This window comes from Tubulanus polymorphus, chromosome 3 (assembly GCF_964204645.1).
Source record: "Tubulanus polymorphus chromosome 3, tnTubPoly1.2, whole genome shotgun sequence".
NCBI lineage: Eukaryota > Metazoa > Nemertea > Palaeonemertea > Tubulaniformes > Tubulanidae > Tubulanus > Tubulanus polymorphus.
In genome coordinates, this window is record NC_134027.1 from 22,951,827 (window position 1) to 22,967,624 (window position 15,798).

Here is a 15,798-nt window from a genome sequence, read left to right on the forward strand (position 1 = left end):
TCTCTATTTTCGATAAGAAACTTGTCTAATAAGAGACCACAGAACCAGTGTAATTGAGATAGATTGGTTGCCTGTCGAACTCAGGGCAACTTGCATTTGCAGTCCGATTGTAACGACAAGGCATCCAGTCTATGTTCCTGATACCGATGTACCGAATCACGCATGAGCCACACCTCAGTAGGAAGTAAACACTGCTGATATACACTGACATACGCAATGGTCTGTCCGTCGGCACTGTTTTTTTATGACGGCGTCCTAGAGACATTAATCTATTTTTTATTTTCACTTTCTGGCCATAATTATCTGTGTGTTAACAAAGGCGCAGAAAAGTCTCCCATGAATACGATTGCTGATCCAGGCCATGACCGCAAAATTTCTAATGCACAAATTAAAAAGGGCAAAAACAGGGATTTGAGAAAATTGTCAGCTTTTCCTGACAATTTTCTCAAATCCCTTTTCAACGCGCTAAAAGAGGAATTTCTCACCCACGTTTGGGTGCCCTCACCAGAACAGGGTTCCATTCAGGCGCTCGCGCAAAAACAAAAAATTGCGTTTTTTTTAAATCTTAAGATAGGGATTGACACTATCTAATTTGATCGGTAGATTTCGTAAGATTTTTTTTTGCTTTGATTTAGCGTCCCTACAAACCTACCACATCAGCCGGGAGCAAATCAGGGGTTTGATTCGAAAATCGAAGTACATTTACAGTTGTTGGATCGGCGGTTGAATATACGGAATATTTTGTTTGAATTGAAGTATATCTGACTCCCCGTCACCTTGATTCAAAATTATATGTTTTCTTGATTTACTTTATCTACTCAATTTTCTAACACGCAGGGAAATCCGGCGAACTTAACTGCACCTTTGTAAACGCGCAGATAAATATGGCGGACTTCTCTGCGCCTTCCTAAACACGCAGATAAATATGGCCGGAAAAGTGAAAATAAAAAATAAATTAATGTCCCTAGGACGCCGTCGTATTTTTAAGTCAGAATCATATTTTTACGAACCCCGTAATCGTGCATAGCTTCGCCCCTCTTAGTTGCAGAGTACGTATTTTCTTAATAGGTCGTTGTGGGGATCAAATGATTTAACGTGAACATTATATGCCCGATAGTGAGGAGGAAGGTCATAAAAAACTACTGTATTCCTATAACCTCAAAAATCGTACATTCAAAAGTCCTGAGTGAAGAGCATGAATTTTGCGAGAAAATTTAAGAAAAGTGTACAATTTCCTACGACATTGATAATATCGCAAAGCAGGAAAAATACGGTAAAACATAACATACGTACAATATCGTCCCCTTGTGTAAAACAGCCGACATTACACGATTTGACGTAACATTTAGCTGATGTTTTAACGGTAGACTATAGTATTTATCAAAGTAAAAGCTAATCAATGAAACAGATTCAGTAAAACCAGGGAGGTGGCCAACTCCCTGGTTTTACACTCGATCTGTTGATTATTGTTTACTAATACATAATAGGCGCGTTTCTTCACATTAAAGCATAATTTGTTTTCAATATTGTCTAAATCTAGGTATGTTGGACTGGAAGATAATTTGTTTCAATGAAGAGACGTTTATTGTAAATACAGCGCATTTGTTGGTTTTCCAACTCAAATCGATGAATGTATAACCGTTAAATACATCACAAGCGCTATTCTACACTTACACAATACAGACAATGTCGTGGAGTTGTCGACACCATTAACAGGATGACTGTTCTGATAAGCTGTACATCTATACTGACTTCCATTCTTATCCTTATCAGTTGATACTACTAGACTACTAGTAGATGTCTGTCCACTGTGAGATCCGGGTTTATGATTTACTGCTGGGTTGGGTGACAAATTAGTCCATGTTGTCGTCCCAGAGTTGTTCGCCCAGACAATCGTAGACACCGGGTTACTGGAGTCAGTTGTACACGTCAGAGTTTTAGATGTACCTTCAACAACTGGACCGTTTGGAATTTCAGTCAGTGTCATTGATTCTGGTGGAACTATAAACAAATATTTAAATTCACGCTCCTTCATTAGCCATTCAGGGAAAGCGCATTTATATGAACAACAATCTACAACACTTCATTTGATATCTGAAATAGCGTTTCATACTTACAGTGAACGGTAATTGTTGTATCTTTGTACAGATTTCCAGTTTGACATCTGTATTGAGCCTGATTCATAGATTTAGTTGCAGTAATAGATAATGCGCTAGTAGCCATAAACCCGTGATAGGCTGCACTAGTTTGACTCGTAGTTGGTTGAGAGACAAGTGCTGTCCATGTGGTGGAGGAATATATGAACCACTGAATCTGTACAGCCGGGTTTGACGAGTCAGTTTTACACTCCATCCGTTGATTATTGTTAAATAATACACGATCTGCCGGTTTCTTCACCATTGTCAGTGATGTTGCTTGAACTAGAAATAATTTGTTTCAATATTATCAAAATCCAAGGATGTTGACGAAACAAAATTATGTCAAAAATAGAACCAAATTCACTTCACGAGGTTACGAGTAATTTGTAAACAATGTATAGTACTTACAGTTGACAGTTAACACGAATTTATTAGAAATCATAGGTGTCGGTATACCAGCCCCAGTAGCTGTACATTGATATTTTGCCTGGTTATCTGTTCTAGTGACGGATGTTGAATATGTTAGAGGACTAACTCCCTGTTTCACAGTGCTGCCAACTGGTGTTCTAGATATTAGCAGGTTCGGTACCGGGTTACCCCCTGTAGCTGTACACGTGAAGTCAACGGAAGTGGAATCCCGAACTGGTGACGTCGGTCCTTGTAATGCAACACTGCTTGGCGGATCTGAAAAGGACGAGAAAAATATTTTGCTAGCGGAAAAAAATTGAAGAATTGAAGCCGAAACGTCATGATTCAAAATAGAACGAATTTCATATAAATTCTCAATTCACTCTCATTAATGAACCTCTACGTGTAGTTTAGAAACAGGTTTCATCTGGTAATTAATCCGGTGCAAAATATTTTCGAATGATCTGAAATGATATATTTTAGATTTTAAACTTACAGTAAACGGTAATCTTTGTATCCTTGTAAAGATTTCCAGTTTGACATCTGTATCGAGCCTGTTTCATGGTTTTAGTTGCAGTAATAGATAATGTACTAGTAGCCATAAACCCGTGATTGGCACTAGTTTGAATCGTAGCTGGTTGAGAGACAAGTGGTGTCCATGTTGTAGAGGAATATGTGAACCACTGAATCTGTACAGCCGGGTTTGACGAGTCAGTTTTACACTCTATCTGTTGATTATTGTTTACTAATACATAATCTGCCGGTTTCTTCATCATCGTCAGCGTTGTTGCTTGAACTAGAAATCATTTGTTCTCGATATTGTCAAAATCCGTGTGTGTTGACGAAACAAAATTATGTCAAAAATAAAACTGCATTTACTTCATGGGAATAACGAGTAATTTGAAAAATATCTGCAGTACTTACAGTTGACAGTTAATCTAACTTTATTTGAAATCATTGGTGTTGGTATACCAGCCCCAGTAGCTGTACATTGATATTCTGCCTGGTTATCTGTTTTAGTGGCGGATGTTGAATATGTTAGAGGGCTTATTCCCTGTTTGACAGTGCTGCCACCTGGTGTTCTAGTTATGGCGAGGTTCGGTACCGGGTTACCCCCTGTAGCTGTACACGTTAAGTCAACAGATTTGGATTCCTGAACGGGTGACGTCGGTCCTTGCAATGTAACACTACTGGGCGGGTCTGAAATTTAAAGTGTTAAAAAAGCGATTATCATATTTGATCGATGATTTATATGTACAGCATTAACAGATTATTCTGTACAATTTCATATTTCAGATTACCGGCCCAAATTCATTTGAAATGCATTAAAAAATCATATCTATTCCAAGCATAAGCTTTTGCATGAAGCTTTTTACGGAGTTATTTCTCTCATTCAAATAGATATAAAATATGAAGTATCGAGTCAAGTCAAACAATGCATTCGCATGAATATATTTCTCGTACGTTATTGATGTTTTAATTGTTCCGGTTCGCTGATAAACTGCCGCATACTTTTCAAAGCCGCGTCTCACCCGATCACAAATCGATGAAACACAGATTTGAAAAACGAACTCTTTTGAATCCATTGACTGGGTTATTTCCAACAAATTTCTGTTACGAATTGCCTAATATGAATACTAGGTAAATCACGTGTGTTCATCTATCTTAAGGTAATACTTACATAGAACTTTGATAGTAATACTACCAGCAACTGATCCTGCTATATTCGATACGTTACATGTATAAACACCTGAATCAGTTCTACTGATTCGTGTAAAACTGAGTTTATTATTAGACTGTCCTGATAGATTGACAACACTCCATTTATACGTCAGTCGTGTAGCTCCAGACTGTGAACCGTCACATGTGATTGTTAATGGTGAATTCTCCTGTACTGCGACGATGTTTTTGTTGGCGGTGTTTGGTTGAGATGTTAGGACTAGTCCACTCGGGGGCACTGTAAATATGAAACTATATTGAAAACCACGGGGGTTTCGGTGGTTCATTTTCAATGCGTCTGCTACATTATAGATTTTGGCAATTTAAAAGAAATCATCAACATCAAAATTAATACATCAACATGAATCAGTTGTAGATAACAAAATATCCGTGATAAAACGATAAGAGTAAAATCCCACATTAAATGTATTGATAGATAAAAAGTTTAATTCGAATGTAAGAAATATTACCCTTATTCAGTCTAAAATGACTTGCAAAATAAAACACAGCGCATGTACATAAATACATTGTCTATGCATGAAATAAGGTACGAATTACTGCACATTAAGTAATGGGGACTGGAGTACTGACATATTTTGAAACACAGATGTAATGGGGGCTGAAACCTTTATTGAGGTTGACAGAGCGGTCGGAATGAGTACAAATCAAAAGCGGATTCTTACTATGCGGTGTCTATAGTGAGATTGCTGTTTGGAAAAGCAATATTGGCTCCAGGGAATTCATAAGTATGCCCGATTTGCAAAGAATGGAGGACTACCCGACATTTTCTAATTTCACCCTCTTAAAAGCATCCCGTTTATGTTCCTTGATTCTTCCCAGTTTCCCCAATATATAAAGGTTACAATCAGGACAGTGAGAACAGAACAGAGAAAGATACTTTATTAGCTTTGTGAAGTGCTTTCTCTAAAACTTTGTCCGGGTATGCCTTTTTTCAAAAAAAAGGTTGATTATGTTACTAAAATTTCAGCGTTGTACGCAAATAAAGTGAAATTGACCATGATTCTGGGGCATTTTTGAGCGGTCATTGCCCCTTAATGCCCGAACCAAAAAATGTTAGAAAGCACTTTTACCCGATAATTTATTTGGAAATTTTGAAATTTGCCATCAAACCTTTTGTACGCTAAAATGGAATTGAAACCCACCTTTGAGCTCCCCTACTATGTAAAATCTCAAGGCCTAAAAAGTTTTTATCACAAATCCTTAAGCCCCAAGGGAAAGACCCTAAACAACTACCACTTTAAGGTAAGTTTGAGTGAATGGAAAGAAATTCAGGTAGGATTCACGGCTAGTAAGTTTACGAAAATCAGAGAAACCTAATCTCGAATTAATATTTTGTATGAGAACATCCAAAAAGGGTTTTTTCCATCGAACTCCCACTCGAAGGTAAACTTCTAGGAAGGATAAATAAAGAGAATTAAGAAATGTCAAAAGATGTCAAGGATGAGATCAGTTGACACTAAACATAAAGTATAATCGACATAACTGCGCCATAGAAGAGGCGCGAATATAGGGTAAAATTTCAGATTCAATGTGTTCTAAGAAAAGGTTAGCTAGAATAGGCGATAGAGGCCCGTAGCGAAATCATATTGCGCAAAGAAAATGCCATCAAATTAAAAATAGGCTCTTCTAGCGCATAATTCTAAAAGATCAACGAGACAGTTAACTGAGGCAGGATAATTCAAATTACAGGACGGGAGTTTACGGTTGATAAAATCTGAAGTGATTTCCAGAGAGATGCTGTGAATAGAGAGACTGCATCAAACGAAATGAACTTGTTGCCATTAAGGGTAACGTGACGTCTTGTAGTAAATCCATATCTTGTTTGTTATGAGAACCAGAGAACGAACCAACAAAGGAGAAAGCGTTTTTTCAATCGAGGATCCAGGAAGATATCAAGAGGGAGAGCCCCTTCTTGAAATGATAAGATGCGTAAGGGGACATTACTTTTACGAATCTTAGGGGGGCCGTAAGGACAAGTCGGTAAGCTGGATAATCGGATGGTCAATTTCATAATAAATTATCATCAGTAGGATGTTAACATATACTGTGTATTTATTTGGGCAGTCATTTTAGACTGAAGAAGGGTGGTAGCAACCACCCGAAATGTTTCAAATATTTCAAATATTAAACAAGTTAGCAATCAATTCCTTTATTGCGGGATTTTATTTTTATCAATCAACATGCTGCAAATGATTAGAGTACGTGTAAAATGTTACACGTTTTACTCACGTTAATTTAATTAATAAAGCTTTAACGTTATTATTCGTCGCATTTTTTAACTCGCAGTCAGTAAATTGTTCAAACCCAGATCACATGGTGAATGCAATTTCACAGTCACTCTTCATCACTGAACACGATTAGAGAAATGAGATATTATTGAACTTTTATCATTCTTACCTACTACAGTAATTATTGTGTTACTATTTGGGTAAGAGTTCATGTAATCACAACTCCACTTTCCAGAATCAATCATCCGTACATTAGTGATACGTATACCATAGCGTCCAGCTGTGACGTCACATTCTCCTGTGTACCCAGTGATAGTTCCACGAGGACAGTTTGTCTCGTCAAACGCAAACTGCCCCGATTCGCCAGACATTGTTATTCTGAGACCGCAGAAATGTTTACCGGGTGGTGAAACCTGACATTGTACGACAGTGGTGCCACCTAGTTTTACAACTGCTGGTGTAACTACTGTCGTGAGTGTCGTATCCGCTGCGTCTATACAGTTCTGCTGTTGTTCTAGAAATATTCAATACCCTCATATATATAATTTGTTGACCAATTAAAACCTTCGGCATGATGTCAAATGTTGTTGCTACACATGTATTGAGTCCCAAAAAGGGATTAATTTACTATGGAAATGAGACATAGGGACCGAAAATTTTCATCGTTTTAACGGATTTTTCATATCTTCCAGTTTGCATTTTTTACTAGTTATTTGAACAAATCATTTTCATACAGCGAGTTTCGTAATAGCACGTCTCGTATTAACGAGGTTCCACTGTATATAGATCATACGACGATCTCTAGAGAGAGTTCGAAACTTGGTGCGTTTACATATTAATTCTTAAGAAATTAGAAATTCTTTAAAAAAAATTCAATATCAGAGTTTAATGTTTTTGATTCTGTATATACGTAGTGGGTTTAAATCTAAATTAAATACTGAAAATAGTAACTAAATATAAATTAAGCAGTTGAAAACGTCAAACTAAGGGTAATAATACAAGTAGAAGCAATCTAAAAACCATTATCATGTTTGGTTTAAACTTAGAAAATCCTACACTAATATAACGGAAGATAAATTCCGATAAGTTTCCTTTAAGGTATAAATATTGTTCATCCAACGTTTCGCCTATAAACTAATATAAACTAATAGGCATCTTCAGGAATACTAATATAGTGAAACAAAGTACGAGATATGATGCCATCGAGAACAAAAGAACCGTGTTTCTCATCACCGCGCACGTCCGAGGATTCAGTGACGAAAATCTGGTAAAGATGCATTGAGCGCTGCAGCGTCTAGTGTACTAATATCTGTTGGTTTTCGGTTTTTATGAGAACAAATTGAACACTCCTGCTAAATAGAATCTTTGTTCGTTATCATTTTTCTTCTTTTTACACAGTTGGAAATTTAAGAAAATGTCTTGAAATGCGCATTGTCAGTAATGGATCAGGTGATTGATGAAATTTGTGTAAATCGGGGTTTGAAACTGCCATTTGCTCTGACAGCGGTGAATTCGGTAACGATCGACAATTTAAAAGAAAAAACCTGGCTCCCTCATGCCATCTTTACTGCATTTTCTACCTAAATCAAAATATACGAAATGGGTCGTCAGGCTCTTCGTCAATCCTACTTGCATATCACGGTAGAAATAAACGTCGGTCTCCCGCGTCACTTTTGAGAAACTAGTGCACAATGAGAAACACGGTATGTATTTTGAATGGCCTTAATTAGTGGTAGTATTTACCTGCTGTACATCTAACACAGAGAACAACCATCACAAACACACACCAAACTACCGGTACATTCTGAATATATATTAGAACAATAAATTACTTGTGTTTGTCATAACCAAAATTTTCATTTCTAAACCAATTAAATCGACGTCTCTTTGAAACGTGTTGATGGACTTTTTAACTATTCATAACCATATGTTTTTAATCGAAAGCAGTAATGCATGCTCGATCTATTGACGAATAAGCCACCTGATCTGTCTAAACTCAAAATTGTTTGAACCATTTTATCAATGGAATGAAGCCTTTGCTTTCATTATGGAGAGCCTTTAAATAAAGTCGAGTCGTGTTTGAGTAACTTATGAATCTGAATATATCATAGAACTATCGATTATTTTGAATAACAAATCAATGTATGGAACTAACATAATTGTCTTACAGTTGAAAGGTGGCTGCGCTGGCTACTAGTAATGTTTAGGCCAGTCGCCTATGCGTGTCTACGATTGTACTGCATATATATATATATAGGCCTATGTGTACTCACTTGGACGCGTTGGTCGTTCATTTTTTTCCAAATATCCTCGCGATCAACATATCGATTATTTTGAAAGAAGATATTGGTTTTAAGTTTTTCAAGTATAACCACTCGCTTCCTTTCAACGTCGCAATCAAACACGTATGTCAAACCTAAGCCTAACGATTGCGAGGTAATAGAATCACGTAGACGAACACAAACCGGTAATCCAAATTTAGAAAACGTCTAATCAAAGAGAAACTTCGAAACTGAAAACGTCTGGACGATTTTCACTTCCTGGTCGCATTATACACACTTGATTTATATCTACACATACCTACATACAATATAGGCCTACCCGCGGCGTATGTGCCTAGTTGACAGCAGTACGAGTTACTTGACGACATTCTTCTGATTTATAATGCCTACACTCTATACATAAACAGCGGCATTATAGTCCTATATTCTTGAAGGTTATTGATTAAGTATCTTTGTTCATTGTGGGAAAACCCACGCAGTATAGGTCTTGTATTTTCGTGTAAAAATCGGCATTCAACACTGAATATCGATGATGAAACTGATTCTTGTCGGTATCATTCGCTGTATTTACCTAACTTCCTGGTCGGAATAGAAATACGTCTTTTTTAAATATTCATTCGACAGAAATTCTAAGCGCTCTTCATCCTGTTAATACGTAGATCAGCAATTTGAATGTTGTAAGTTAATCGTTTTACTATGAAGTCTAAATTTAAAATAAAAAATCTTCCTTTCGCTTTGCTCTTGTTTTTTATTTACGTAACGAAGGCCACAAAACTCAATTGCTTAAGGTCAGAAAAACATTTTATTTTTTTTTCAGTGTTATCACATTCGATTATAGTTACAGTTTCTTTATTTGTTATGATATCTGTCTAAAGTATTCGTTATGTTATGATATTTGTATACTATTTTCTTATTGAAGGAATTCTGCGGTTCTTTGAAAAGCATAAAGAGCATGTATGGAAAGGTAAGGACGAGAGCTACCACGTATTTCATCCAAATTCATTTTTGTAGATTGAATCTATGCAGTTCCATTGATTAACTAAACCTTGTGACTGATAAATGCGTGGTAAATCATTATCTATCGAGATCCAAACGAAAACCGATTTCGAAGCCGATATCACACGTGACAAATTAGTAATGCACACATTAATTTTCGGTCCCGGTTTGACAGTGTTATTTATCGAAACAGTCTAAAGGGTTTGATTAACAAATTCACATCTAGCGCAGACAGCCACCCCTGATATTCTAACATCAAGCAGATTGTGAAATCACGCAGCTTACATTATCTTCATTACAGAAGTGTTTGGCAGGGATTGTGGTATCACTTCTAATGTGGACAGGAATAAACGGTAATATACAGTACAGATTTCTACTTGCAAAGCCGACCACAAGTGACATGATTAATTCATTTTGCATTGTGAATGTAACAAAAATCATTAGAAGACATGCAGTCATCGGCTTTTCATGAGATTTGACATCAGGATAAAAGTTCTTTGATCCATTAGTAAGAACGCCCTAATCCGTGTACGCTGTAGATGATTGAAGAAATCCCGCAATTCGAATTTGTATGAAAAATTTATTTCTTTATCGTATAAAATAAATGGGATTTCTTCAATTAATTCCTTAATCCACTTAGTATCCATAATGACAAAATATTTAATGCGCCACAGGCAATCCTGTCCTTTTTCAAAGCAAATTTGACTATGAGAAGTTTTGTACATCCTCTACCCGACCACCATTACGATTTCCACAAATTCCACTCGGACTCACTCTAGCATATCAAGGCCTGACAACTAATAGATTGACGCGGTTTTATACTCAACACAGATGACCTGATACGTTTCGTAATTCAGATATATATTTTTGCAACGAATACTCGGACGCAATTTCATAAACGTACCAAGGAAATGCACTGTTAATGACATATTGAGGAAATACAATCTGTGAGCAACGTTGCTAGAATGTTTTGACATCATATGAATGATTTCATGCGAAATATGTAATGAATAAATCATGTATCTAAAATCACGTTGATCCAGTTTATAATCAGCCTTGCGTAAGTAGAAATCTGACTAATTCCACGTTTTTGTCACGAATTGATAATTCTTTGTGGATAGTTTCTCAACACCCTCCTCTGCATTTTTAGAATTAGGCTTCGTATATTGACTTCAACTCGAGTTATGATGTACCAGTTGATATCAGTCTAAAGTCGACTATAAATAAACTTTCATTTCCATTGAAAATTTCAGGGCAGCAACAGAACTGTATCGACGCAGCGGATACGACGCTCACGACGGTTGCAACACCAGCAGTTGTAAAATTAGGTGACACCACTGTCGTACAATGTCAGGTTTCACCACCCGGTAAACATTTATGCGGTTTCGGAATAACAATATCTGGCCAATCGGGACAGTTTGAGTTTGACGAGATTAACTGTCCTAGGGGAACTATCACTGGGTATAATGGACAATGTGACGTCACATCTGGACGATATGGTATACGTATCACTAATGTACGGATGATTGATTCTGGAAAGTGGAAGTGTGATTACATGAACTCTTTTCCAAATAGTAACACAATAATTACTGTAATAGGTAAGCATGATAAAAAGTTCAATAATATCTCATTTCTCTTATCGTGTTCAGTGATGAAGAGTGGACTGTGAAATTGCATTCACCATGTGATTTGGGTTTGAACAATTCAATGACTGCGAGTTAAAAAATGTGACGAGTAATAACGCTTTTAAAGCTTTACTAATTAAATTAACGTGAGTAAAACGTGTAACATTTTACACGTACTCTAATCATTTGTAGCATGTTGATTTATAAGAGTAAAATCCCGCATTAAATGAATTGATTGCTAACTTGTTTAATATTTGAAATATTAGAAACATATCGGGTGGTTGCTGCCACCCTTCTTCAGTCTAAAATGACTGCCCAAATAAATACACAGTATATGTTAACATCCTACTGATGATAAATTTATTATGAAATTGACCAGCCGATTACCCAGCTTACCGACTTATCTTTACGCCCCTCCCCCTAAGATTCGTAAAAGTAATGTCCCTTTACGCATCTTATCATCTCAAGAAGGGGCTCTCCCTCTTGATATCTTTCTCGATCCTCGATTGAAAAAACGCTTTCTCCTTTGTCGGTTCGTTCTCTGGTTCTCATGTCAAACACGATATTGATTTACTACAAGACGTCACGTTACCCCTAATGGCAACAAGTTCATTTCTTTTGACACAGTCTCTCTATTCACAGCATAGATCCCTCTGGAACTCACTTCAGATTTTATCAAACGTTAACTGTCTCGTTGATCTTTTAGAATTATGCGCTAGAAGAGCCTATTTTCAATTTGATGGCATTTTCTTTGCGCAATATGATTTCGCTACGGGCCTCTATCGCCTATTCTAGCTAACCTTTTCTTAGAACGACATTGAATCTGAAATTTTACCCTATATTCGCGCCTCTTCTATGGCACAGTTATGTCGATTATATCTTATGTTTAGTATCAACTGATCTCATCCTTGACATCTTTTGACATTTCTTAATTCCCTTTATTTATCCTTCCTAGCAGTTAACCTCCGAGTGGGAGTTCGATGGAAGAAACCCATTTTTTGATGTTTTCAGACAAAATCTTAATTCGGGATTATAGGTTTCTCTGTTTTTTGTAAACTTACTAGCTGTGAATCCTACCTGAATTTCATTCCATTCACTCAAACTTACCTTAAAGTGGTGGTTGTTCAGGGTCTTTCCCTTGGGCCTTGGATTTGTGATAAAAACTTTTTAGGCCATGATATTTTACATAGTAGGGGAGCTCAAAGGTGGGTTTCAATTCCATTTTAGCGTACAATAGGTTTGATGGCAAATTCCAATATTTCCAAATAAATAATCTGGTAAAAGTGCTTTCTTGCATTTTTTGGTTGGGGCATTAAGGGGCTATGGCCGCTCAAAAATGCCCCAGAATCATGGTCAATTTCACTTTATTTGTGTACAACGCTGAAATCTTAGTAACATAATTAACCTTTTTTTGAAAAAAACTTGCATACCCGAAAAAAGTTTTTAAGAAAGCACTTCACAAAGCTAATAAAGTATCTTTCCCTGTTCTGTTCTTACTGTCCTGATTGTAACCCTTTTTATATTGGGGAAACTGGGAAGAATCAAGGAACATAAACGATGCTTTAAAGAGGGTGAAATTAGATATGTGGGGTAGTCTCTATTCTTTGCAAATCGGGCATACTTTCGAATTTCCTGGAGCCAATATTGCTTTTCCACACAGCAATCTCACTATAGACACCACATAGTAAGAATCCGCTTTTGATTTGTACTCATTCTGACCGCTCTGCCAACCTCAATGAAGATTTTAGCCCCCATTAGATCTGTGTTTCAAAATATGTCAGTACTCCAGTCCCCATTACTTAATGTGCAGTAATTCGTATTATATTTCATGCATAGACAATGTATTTATGTACATGCGCTGTGTTTTATTTTGCAATTCATTTTAGACTGAAGGAGGGTAATATTTCTTACATTCGAGGTAAACTTTTTAGCTATCAATTCATTTATTGTGGGATTATACTCTCATCGTTTTATCACGGATATTTTGTGATCTACAACTGATTCATGTTGATTCATTAATTTTGAAGTGGATGATTTCTTTTAAATTGCCAAAATCTATAATATATAATGTAGCAGACGCATTGAAAATGAACGACCGAAACCCCCGTGGTTTTCAATATAGTTTCATATCTACAGTACCCCCGATTGGACCAGTCCTAACATCTCAACCAAACACCACCAACAACAACATCGTCGCAGTACAGGAGAATTCACAATTAACAATCACATGTGACGGTTCACAGTCTGGAGCTACAGGACTGACGTATAAATGGAGTGGTGTCAATCTATCAGGACAGTCTAATAATAAACTCAGTTTTACACGAATCAGTAAAACTGATTCAGATGTTTATACATGTAACGTATCGAATATAGCGGGATCAGTTGCTGGTAATATTACTATTCAAGTTCTATGTAAGTATTACGTTAAGATAGATGAACACACGTGATTTACCTAGTATTCATATTAAGCAATTTGTAACAGAAATTTGTTGGAAATAACCCAGTCAATGGATTCAAAGGAGTTCGTTGTTCAAATCTGTGTTTCATCAATTTCGTTAAAGAAACGAAATATTTATAAGTACCTACCTATATCTGCGTTGAATGCTGAGGAAAACGCGCGCGACTCCTTTACGGAGTTTATTATGAAGTGCATTTATGAGGCTGAATTATGTTAAAGTTTCAGATTCTATCCTTATCAAATGACATTTGGTCACATCGGGATAAAGCAATTATCTAGAATAATGACGTAGGCAAGAAAATATCGTCAGATTACCACAAAATATTAATCTAAACGCGTTTATCCTTTAACCGCGGACTCTTCTGAGGCATATTTTACCCTATTCAAACGGGTGTATTCTAGACCCCTTATGTTCCATTAATTATAACATGTATACATATTTCATTCAAATGAATCTTCCCATCGATCGATATTCACCATATTTTCTCTTCATGAAGTCTATTCGTCACGATTGTGATCGGGTGAGACGCGGCTTTGAAAAATATGCTACAATTTACCAGCGAACCGGAGCAATTAAAACATCATCAATAACGTACGAGAAATTTATTCAAGCAAAGGCTTGTGCTTTGAATAAATATGATTTTTCAATTCATTTCAAATTAATTTGGGCCGGTAATCTGAAATATGAAATTGTACCGAATAATCTGTTGCTGTTGTACATATAACTCATCGATCAAAATAATCGCTTTTTAACACTTTTAATTTCAGACCCGCCAAATAATGTTACATTACAAGGACCGACGTCACCCGTTCAGGAATCCGTATCTGTTGACTTAACGTGTACAGCTACAGGGGGTAACCCGGTACCGAACCTCGCCATAACTAGAACACCAGGTGGCAGCACTGTCAAACAGGGAATAAGCCCTCTAACATATTCAACATCCGCCACTAAAACAGATAACCAGGCAGAATATCAATGTACAGCTACTGGGGCTGGTATACCAACACCAATGATTTCAAATAAAGTTAGATTAACTGTCAACTGTAAGTACTGCAGATATTTTACAAATTACTCGTTATTCCCATGAAGTAACTGCGGTTCTATTTTTGACATAATTTTGTTTCGTCAACACACACGGATTTTGACAATATCGAGAACAAATGATTTCTAGTTCAAGCAACAACGCTGACGATGATGAAGAAACCGGCAGATTATGTATTAGTAAACGATAATCAACAGATAGAGTGTAGAACTGACTCGTCAAACCCGGCTGTAGAGATTCAGTGGTTCACATATTCCTTTACAACATGGACACCACTTTCCTCTCAACCAGCTACGAGTCAAACTACTGGAGCCAATCACGGGTTTGTGGCTACTAGCGCATTATCTATTACTGCAACTAAAACTATAAATCAAGCTCAATACAGATGTCAAACTGGAAATCTTTACAAGGATACAACGATTACCGTTTACTGTAAGTTTAAAATACATTAGTTCTAAAATATATCATTTCAGATCATTCGGAAATATTTTGCACCGGATTAATTACCAAATGAAACCTGCTTCTAAACTACACGTAGAGGTTCATTAATGAGAGTGAAATGAGAATTTATATGAAATTCGTTCTATTTTGAATCATGACGTTTCGGCTTCAATTCTTCAATTTTTTTTCCGCTAGCAAAATATTTTTCTCGTCCATTTCAGATCCGCCAAGCAGTGTTGCATTACAAGGACCGACGTCACCAGTTCGGGATTCCATTTCCGTTGACTTCACGTGTACATCTACAGGGGGTAACCCGGTACCGAACCTGCTAATATCTAGAACACCAGTTGGCAGCACTGTGAAACAGGGAGTTAGTCCTCTAACATATTCAACATCCGTCACTAAAACAGATAACCAGGCAAAATATCTATGTACAGCT

The 15,798-nt window shown here is 36.7% G+C and overlaps 1 protein-coding gene across 4 annotated transcripts in view; it reads right to left on the minus strand.

Annotated features, from left to right (window-relative positions):
* Positions 1-15,798, minus strand: part of LOC141902828 (nephrin-like) — a 59,618-nt gene that overhangs the window by 10,204 nt on the left and 33,616 nt on the right. The gene's annotated exons all lie outside the window — the stretch shown is intronic.